The sequence below is a fragment of the Canis aureus genome, chromosome 27 (genome assembly GCF_053574225.1).
Source record: "Canis aureus isolate CA01 chromosome 27, VMU_Caureus_v.1.0, whole genome shotgun sequence".
Taxonomy (NCBI): Eukaryota; Metazoa; Chordata; class Mammalia; order Carnivora; family Canidae; genus Canis; species Canis aureus.
This window is the reverse complement of record NC_135637.1, coordinates 45,436,590-45,445,229: the sequence shown is the minus strand read 5'-3', so window position 1 is coordinate 45,445,229 and position 8,640 is coordinate 45,436,590.

Sequence of the window (8,640 nt, the reverse complement as noted above, 5' to 3'; positions counted from 1 at the left end):
TTACTCTTCTCCGCCACCGGGAAAGCAAGAAAGGCAGCTGTTACAATGGTCGTAAAAACGGAATGATAAATATGAAAATATATATGCTGTTCATAATTAAAATAATCAAAATTGCAGATGAGCGTATAGCCGACTCTTTTTAATGCTGTGAACGAATGTGGAATGAACGAATGAATGAATAGAAAATCTATCTGAAAAAAATCCATCTGGAAGATGAATTGGGCAATAAAAACAACTTTTTTTGTGTGTTAAAGCATTAGGATTATGGAAGGCTTAAAAAACTTTTCATGGCCTTATTTCAATATCTTTTATGGTGTCCCTAAATATGTTTTAAGTAATAGCAGACACACATTTCCCCTGCTCCCTGTAGGCTCTTTCTCCAATCTGCCTTTTTTGAGTAGGAGCCCTGAAAGATGCTCTGGACAAAGAAACATCTTATGGTCAAATTAAGGGCGAGAAATGCCAAGAATTAAAAGTCATAATGAGACTCATTTTCAAAACGGAACTGATTCCAAACCCACTCCTTGGCAAGGTCTCCGTCTCCAAAATGGCAGCTTCATCTTCCTGGTTGCTTAAGCCCAGTGTCTGACAGCGTCCTGGATTCCTCTCTTTTTCTCGCTTATTTCTCATCTGAAAATCCTGCCATCCCTGTCTTCAAAATATATCTGAGATGCAATCAATCCTCCCTGCTTCCACGGCCACCATCCTGACCCAAGCCCATCTCCCTCCTGGTCTCCTAGTCTCACTCTGCGCACTATGGTCTGTTTCCCACACTATTCTAGCGGTCAGGTCTAAGACTGGATTTAAAGGGTGAGACCAGTTGGCAGAGAGGCAGCACCAGAGCCCCTTTATTCTTTAATTCCATTTGGGGATCATTCTGCCCACCAGGAGGTAAGATCTGAGGCCTGGACCCAGCAGGGGGCACGGCGTGCTCAGTTCTGGGGGATCTCAAGAGCGTTCTTGCCAAAGCTCAGTCAATGCTGACTCAGCTGGCCTCAAGGTCAGATCCCTGAGAGACAAGGTCACTGTATCCTCCACAGGAAGGGGCAGCAACATTGCAGGATGTGTTATCTTAAGCCACATCAGCAACTGCCAGGTCCCCAAAGTCCTCATCTACAAGAACAACAACCAGTCCTTAGGATTCCTGACTCATTCTCTGGTTCCAATTTGGGCACCACAGTCCCTCTGACTATTGCTGGGCTCTCAGCTGAGGACAAAGCTAGTTACTACTGTCAATCCTATGACGCCTCAGTTGAGCCTGCATGGCTCAGAGTTCCAGACCCCAGAGTAAGTGACACACACAAACCTTTTAGCTCTTCTAGCACATTCATGACATCTGCTGGGTAAATCTTACTTTCTTGTCACCATGATGATTTTAAGTCAATTCTGGCATTTTTGTGGTTTTAGTGTTCACACCTTACGTATGCTGGCTCCACGTGCATCTCTGCCTTCCTGGCTGCTGGTGGCGTATTGGTAACTGTGGTCTTTATCCTTGGAAGTCAGTGTAGCTGGACCTAAAATCCTTCACTCATGTTTTCCTTCCCTGAATATCTTAAATATATCACTCTAGTTCCTTCTGGTATAAAATGTTGCTCTCAAGAAGTCTGATAATCTGATTTTTCTTTCTCTTGTGATTTTTTTTTTGCCTCAATGCTCCAAGTTTCTTTTTAAGTTTATTGATTTTTGCTAGAATACATCCTGGTGTCGGTCACTTGGATCAGTTTTCTCAGGTTTACAGTTTCCCTTGGAATATATGGTTTCAAAGATGTTTTTTCTAATTTAAGGAAAGGTCTCTCAAATCTGTACTATTTGTACTTGACTTTGTACTATCCTCTTGTTTCTTTTCAGAGTCTCCTATATTATACAGGTGTTGGCTCCTTGTGTGTGTGTATCTGTGTGTGTATGCACCTATCTTCTAAACTTGTAACTTTTTTCTCAAATTTATTTTGTCAGTCTGCTTATTTTACATACTTGAATGAGAAGAACACAGGTGGGAACTTACATAACCTGTCCTCAACCCTTCTATAAGGCAGTCATCAAATTTTCTCACAAAGAAAACCAGCAAGTCTCCTTATACCAGCATGGTGCGGGCATAAGGAGAAGACAAAGACAGCTCGATGAAATGTAATACAGCTGCCAGTCAAGGATGAACATATGTAATATCAATTGATTTTTCACAAAAGCACCAGAGCAATTCAATAGGAGAAAGCAAAGTCCTTTCAATAAGTGGTGCTGGAAACAAGTAAACTTCCATTTCCATGGACTAAAAAAAGTTAATGTAAAATTTGTAGACAGCAAAGGCAGTCATCATTAATGTACACACGATGATTCCATTTGTATGCAAACACCTGTGTTACCACCTTCCAGATGAAGACAAAGAAAATTTCCAACACCCCAAAAGGGACTCTTAGTGGCTGCCCAGTCAGTACTCCCTCATATTCTGCTGGTAAAGGTTGAATTTGCCCTGTGCTCTGTGTGTGTGTGTGTATACATGTGTGTTCAGTGTGGATTCAGGCTCCACTGAGGAAGCAGGGCCTGTAATCTCTTCTTGGGGATGCTGTGGGCATGTCCTTGATAGATGCCCAGGGTGTTGGCAATAGGACGCCAACTCTGACTCCGTGGGTGCTCAGTGCTCCCTGGAGTCCAGAGCTGTCTTCCAGCCCCTACCCAGGCCACCCTTCACAGGACCACCTCCCTATAGAGCACAGTGCTAAGGAGGGGAGCTGATCTGCACAAAGAGAATCTCCCTGCCTCACTGGGAGAATAGGAGAGATGGTGGACTGCTCATCTCCAGCTGTGGGGCCTTGGAGATAGGGTTAGTATTAGGTCTTTAAATGCTTAGAAAAATTCACTAGGGAAACCATCTAGGCATACGTTTTCTTTCTGAGAAAATTTAAAATCAGAGATTCTATTTTTTTAGCAGATATAGGACATTTTAGATTTTCTATGTGTATTCTGTTACCTTTTGAAATCTGTTTTCAAGGAATTTGTCTATTTCATTTGGTTGTCAATTTTATGGACATGAATTTACTTACATTATTCTTTTAAGCTCCTCCCTCCCCAAGACTGCGTTGTTCTCCATCTTTTCCCATTTCCACTCCAATTTCATTTCTCTCTGTGGATATCACTTGGCATTATTCTTTGGGGGTGGGGACAAGAGTGTTCTTTAGGGGTAGAGTCAGGGCCTAGGCCCTGAAGCAGCAGGGGCTCATGGGGCTGTCCCTGGGGTCCACTCACAGTGGGGCAATCAGGCCCCTGGTTTCCTGCATGCCAACCTCTGCTAAGGGTCCCTGGGGCCATGTCCCAGCCGGTGGGGTGGGGTGGGGATGAAAAGGATCAGGGGAGGGGCACCATTGTGCAGAAAGGATGCCTTTCTCCCAGGGTGCTGGGGAGGGAAGGGTGGAGTCGCACCGTAGAAGTGGGGGGCCTGTGGGACCCAAGACAGGGCTTAGGTAGGTGCTTTCTTCTGCTAGCTCTTTTTTTTTTTTAAGATTTTATTTATTAGAGGCACACAGAGAAAGGGAGAGAGACAGAGACAGAGACAGAGAGAGGCAGACAGAGACAGACAGAGGCAGAGGGAGGCAGAGGGAGAAGCAGGCTCCGTGGAGGGAGCCCGACATGGGACTTGATCCCTGGTCTTCAGGATTATGCCCAGGGAAGGCGGCGCTAAACCGCTGAGCCACCAGGGCTGCCCTTCTGCTACCTTTATATTTAGATGCTCTTCTTTTCCTGGGTACTCAAGATAAAGTTAGGTTACTGATTTGAGATCTTTCTTCTTTTTTAATATAGGCACTCACAGCTCTCCATTTGACTCTGGGTGATGTGTTTGTTGCATCCCATAAGTTTTGGCATGATGGGGACGACTGGGTAGCTCAGCGGTTTAGTGCCTGCCTTCAGCCCAGGGCGTGATCCTGGAATTCTGAGATCGAGTCCTGAGTCGGGCCTCCTCCATGGAGCCTGCTTCTCCCTCTGCCTGTGTCTCTGCCCTTCTCTGTGTCTCTCATGCATAAATAAAATCTTTTAAAAAATAAGTTTTGCCATTATGTGTTTCCTTTTTCATTCCTCTCCACTATTTCTCCTTGCGCTTGTGGCTTTTTTCTTTGACCCACTGACTTTTTAGGAGTGTGTTTGATTTCCACACACTTGTAAATTTTTCTTTTTGTTACTGACTTATGGCTTCATTCCTTTGTGATAAGAAAAGATATTTTGGGTGACCGCAGTCTTTGAAAATCTATGAAGACTTGTTTTGTGGCCTAACATATGGTCAACCTGGAGAATGTCCCATGTGCACTTGAGAAGAATGAGTATTCTTCTGTTGTTGGGTGGCATGTTCTATAGATGTTTATTAGGTTGAATTGGCTTACAGTGTTCTTCATGTCCTCAATTTCCTTGTTGATCTTCTGTCTAGATGTTTTATTCATTATTGAAAAAGGTATAACTAAGTCTCCATTATTGTAGAACTATTTCTCCCTTCAATTCTGTCAATGTTTGTTTCATACATTTTGGACTCTGTTGTCAAGATATAATGTCCACTTTTGTCTTGAGACTGTTTTTTTTTTATTTTTTTTTTATTTATGATAGTCACACAGAGAGAGAAAGAGAGAGAGAGAGAGGCAGAGACACAGGCAGAGGGAGAAGCAGGCTCCATGCACCGGGAGCCTGACGTGGGATTCGATCCCGGGTCTCCAGGATCGCGTCCTGGGCCAAAGGCAGGCGCCAAACTGCTGCGCCACCCAGGGATCCCCTCGAGACTGTTTTTGACTTAATATGCACTTTTTCTGATATTGGCAGAGCTACATAAGCTACTTCAGTCTTTGGTTACTATTTGTATGGAATATATTTTTCCACTCTTTTTTTTTTTTTGTTTTTGTTTTTATAAATAATCTTTTTTTTTATTTTTTTTTAAAGATTTTATTTATTTATTCATGATAGTCAGAGAGAGAGAGAGAGAGAGAGAGAGAGAGAGAGAGAGAGAGAGAGAGAGAGGCAGAGCGAGAAGCAGGCTCCATGCACCGGGAGCCCGACGTGGGATTCGATCCGGGGTCTCCAGGATCACGCCCTGGGCCAAAGGCAGGCGCCAAACCGCTGCGCCACCCAGGGATCCCTATTTTTCCACTCTTTTATCTCAACTCTGTGTCTCTGTATCTCGTGAGTCTTTATATCTCAAATGAACCATATCTATGAATAATTTTTTAAATGCATTTTGCCTATCTCTGCCATTTGTAGAAAATTTAATCTATTTACATTTTTTAAAAGATTTTTTTTTATTTATGAGAGACACAAAGAGAGAGGCAGAGACATGGGCAGAGGGAGAAGCAGGCTCCATGCAGGGAGCCCGATGTAGGACTCGATCCCAGAACTGCAGAATCATGCCCTGAGCCAAAGGCAGTTGCCCAACCACTGAGCCACCCAGGTATCCCTAATCTATTTACATTTAAAGCAATTACTGATAAGGCAGGGCTTCTGCCATTTAGCTATTTGTTCCCTCACCTTCCTTGGGGAGACTGGATCCTCCAGAAAGGCAAGGCTGCCACCAGCACCCCTGAAATCTTCATGCTTAGCATGGTCTCTGGAAGAGATGTTCACTGGAAGAATAATGAATGGACTGTTGCTTTTCAGACATAACTTTCTCCTCCCCTTGGGTTACTACCCCCAACTAGTCCAGGACAGCAACTTCCCAGTTATGATGAGTGTCTGAATAGTCCCCACCTGGCTTGGCGGGGGGAATACTTCAGAGTATTCAAGGGGTTCATGGCCTTTGTGTCTAAAAGGATACTTCCACTTGTTCCCTGCTCACCTGAGAAAAAAATCCTTGCTTCAAAGTAGCCCAGACTCCTAAGGTGGACAACAAGGTTGCTGAGATCTTGTCCTCCCCCTTTTTCCCAGAGAGATGCTAGTGGAATCGTGGCCCTGTTCAGTTTGGTCACGGGTGCCATGCCTGGCAAAGCCTTCTCATAGCAAAAGGGTGAAAGTCCCGCTCCAGCATCTCTGCCTTCTGGAGGAAGTCTGGGTCCAGTCCAACACCCACAACACCATCTTGATGAAGATTCTGATGCTATCTTGACCACACAGTCTGGCAGCAGAGGAGTAGAGGGCCAAGGCTTAGTTTGATCTTTTTTAGGAGATAGAGGACTTGTCCATCTTTTGTTTTTTTTTTTTTTTTTTAAGATTTACTTATTTGAGAGAGAGTGTGAGAGCAAGTGGGGAGGGAGAGGGAGAGAGAGAATCTCAAGCAGGTGTCATACTCAGCACAGAGCCCAACGCAGGGCTCGATCTCACGACCTTGAGATCATGACTCAAGCCAAAATTAAGAGTTGGATGCTTAACTGACTGAGCCACCCAGGCACCTATGACTCATCCATCTTGCATAAACAGCTCAATACAAGATCTGTGCATTTTTCTATTGCTTTGTGCTTCCCCTGCCTTGGGCTCGCCTCCTCTCTGGCTGGGCCACTGGCTGGACTGCACAATTATGGCTGTTGTTTGGGAACAGATGATTATGTGTTCTAGGGATCCTGTTCTAAGTCTTGAATCAGGTCAAATTCTTCAGCTTTGACCTTCTGTGGGGATGGGAGAGGTTGGCCTGAGAGGCTGCCTTTTAGGACAGTGTACCCCCACACAATAAACCCAGCAGAGGTTGGAGACCTCGAGCAAGGGCCAGATTCCTTTTCCTTAGGCCTATGTCCCTGTTGCCAGCCTGTCCCTCCTCTACCTCATCCATCCTTCTTCCCTCTCAGATATTCCCTCATTCCCATCCCTAGTACTCATCCATATTACCACCTATAGGAGGTATATAGCTCTCACTAATCAATCTCATCTTGATCAACCTTGGCCCAATCAGCTTTGTACCATCTCAGCCTCTCCTTTCTCACATGGCTCTAACTCTCTGACTCTCCTTCTCTACTTGCCTTCAACCCTAATGTTATGGAAACAAGCTCCATCTTGAGGAAGGGTAAGATTTGCACCATGGCCTTCACTGCCTCTTTGGTCAACTAGAAAAAGCAGCAAGAATCAGAGGTGAGAAGAGGCTCTTGGGGAACTCTTCCAGGTGGCTAAGAGCTGAGGCTTTGCCTCCCAGCATGTTCCAGATCGCACGTACCAAGTGCATGGAAGGGGCTGGGTTCCTTGCCAGGATGGAATTTGTTGCAGGGTAAAACAGAATTCTAGAGAGCACATTTACAAGGCATGTTGTCCCTCATAAGACAGGGAAGGAAAACTCAAGCCTCTACTCATACTCTTCAGAAGCTGCTTCTGGAGAAGCCAGAGCTGTGCTAACCTTGGTCTAACTCTGCATTAGAACCTGAAATCCTCAACTCTGCCTCTGCCTAGTGATAGAGCCCCACAATACAAGAACCCCAGAAAATGTGTTCTGTATAATTTCAGGAAAATTGAAGATGCCAAGCTTGGGCATGTGAGGCTAGAAGAGCCCTCACTGGGCAGACTTAGCTGAGGCACACATAGGAAGAAGTGAAGCTGATTCGGGCCCCCTGGGCAACATGAGCTATGGTCTGGGAAAGGCTTCTGACTGGCTTCCTTTGGTAGATGTCTTGCCTTTGATCATCAGGTAGGAGCCAAGAGGCAAGGCCCCCTCTTGGGGAATAGGACCATCCCAATACTTTGGGCTTCCAGGAACCAGGTGGAGTTCCCACCCCAGTACTGAGATTGATCCCTACTAGAAACAGTCCAAATCCTCAAGACGTGGGTAGGACAGGGTAGAGGAGAGTCATTCAGTCTCTGGCCCTCTTCCCCCAGGCATGCAGGAATAACTGCTTTGTGACCCTTAGAATAGAACTATCTAGGAGGGGAAGATCAATTTATCAAGACGATGTAATAATTCTAAACATGTATGCACATGACAAAATATTCTCAAAATATATAAAACAGAAATTGATAAAACTACAGGGAGGAGTTAATAAACCCCTATATGGTGGGTGATTAGTACAGCTGTGTCGATTAGCTGTTATCACCTAATGAAGACATATACAGGGATCCCTGGGTGGCGCAGCGGTTTGGCGCCTGCCTTTGGCCCAGGGCGCGATCCTGGAGACCCGGGATCGAATCCCACATCGGGCTCCTGGTGCATGGAGCCTGCTTCTCCCTCTGCCTGTGTCTCTGCCTCTCTCTCTCTCTGTGACTATCATGAATAAATAAATAAAATCTTAAAAAAAAAGACATATACAAAATCCAAAACTAATATTTAGCAAACCAAATCCAACAGAATATTAAAAGGACATGTCATAATCAGGTTATATTCACTCCAGCAATGCATTTTAATACTAGAAAACCCATAGGCTGAAGTAAATGAAATTAGGTTTGGTCAAAAATAAATGAAAGAAAAAAATACTATCATCTCAATAGAGGTAGAAAAAGCATTTGGTAAAATTTAGTAGGAGAAGAAATAAGAGATTAAAAGCATAAGGTTTGGAACGGAAGAAATGAAGCATAATTATTTGCCAATAATATGATCTTCTACTTAGAATACTGAGAAAAATCAATTGAAAAATTAACAGAAATTACAGGAGAGGTTTACAAGGTGACTTATACGATCAATACATGAAAGCCAATCACATTTCTATATACCAGTAATAAGCAGAAAATTTAATAATAAAAACTATATACCACACCAAAAAATTATAAGAT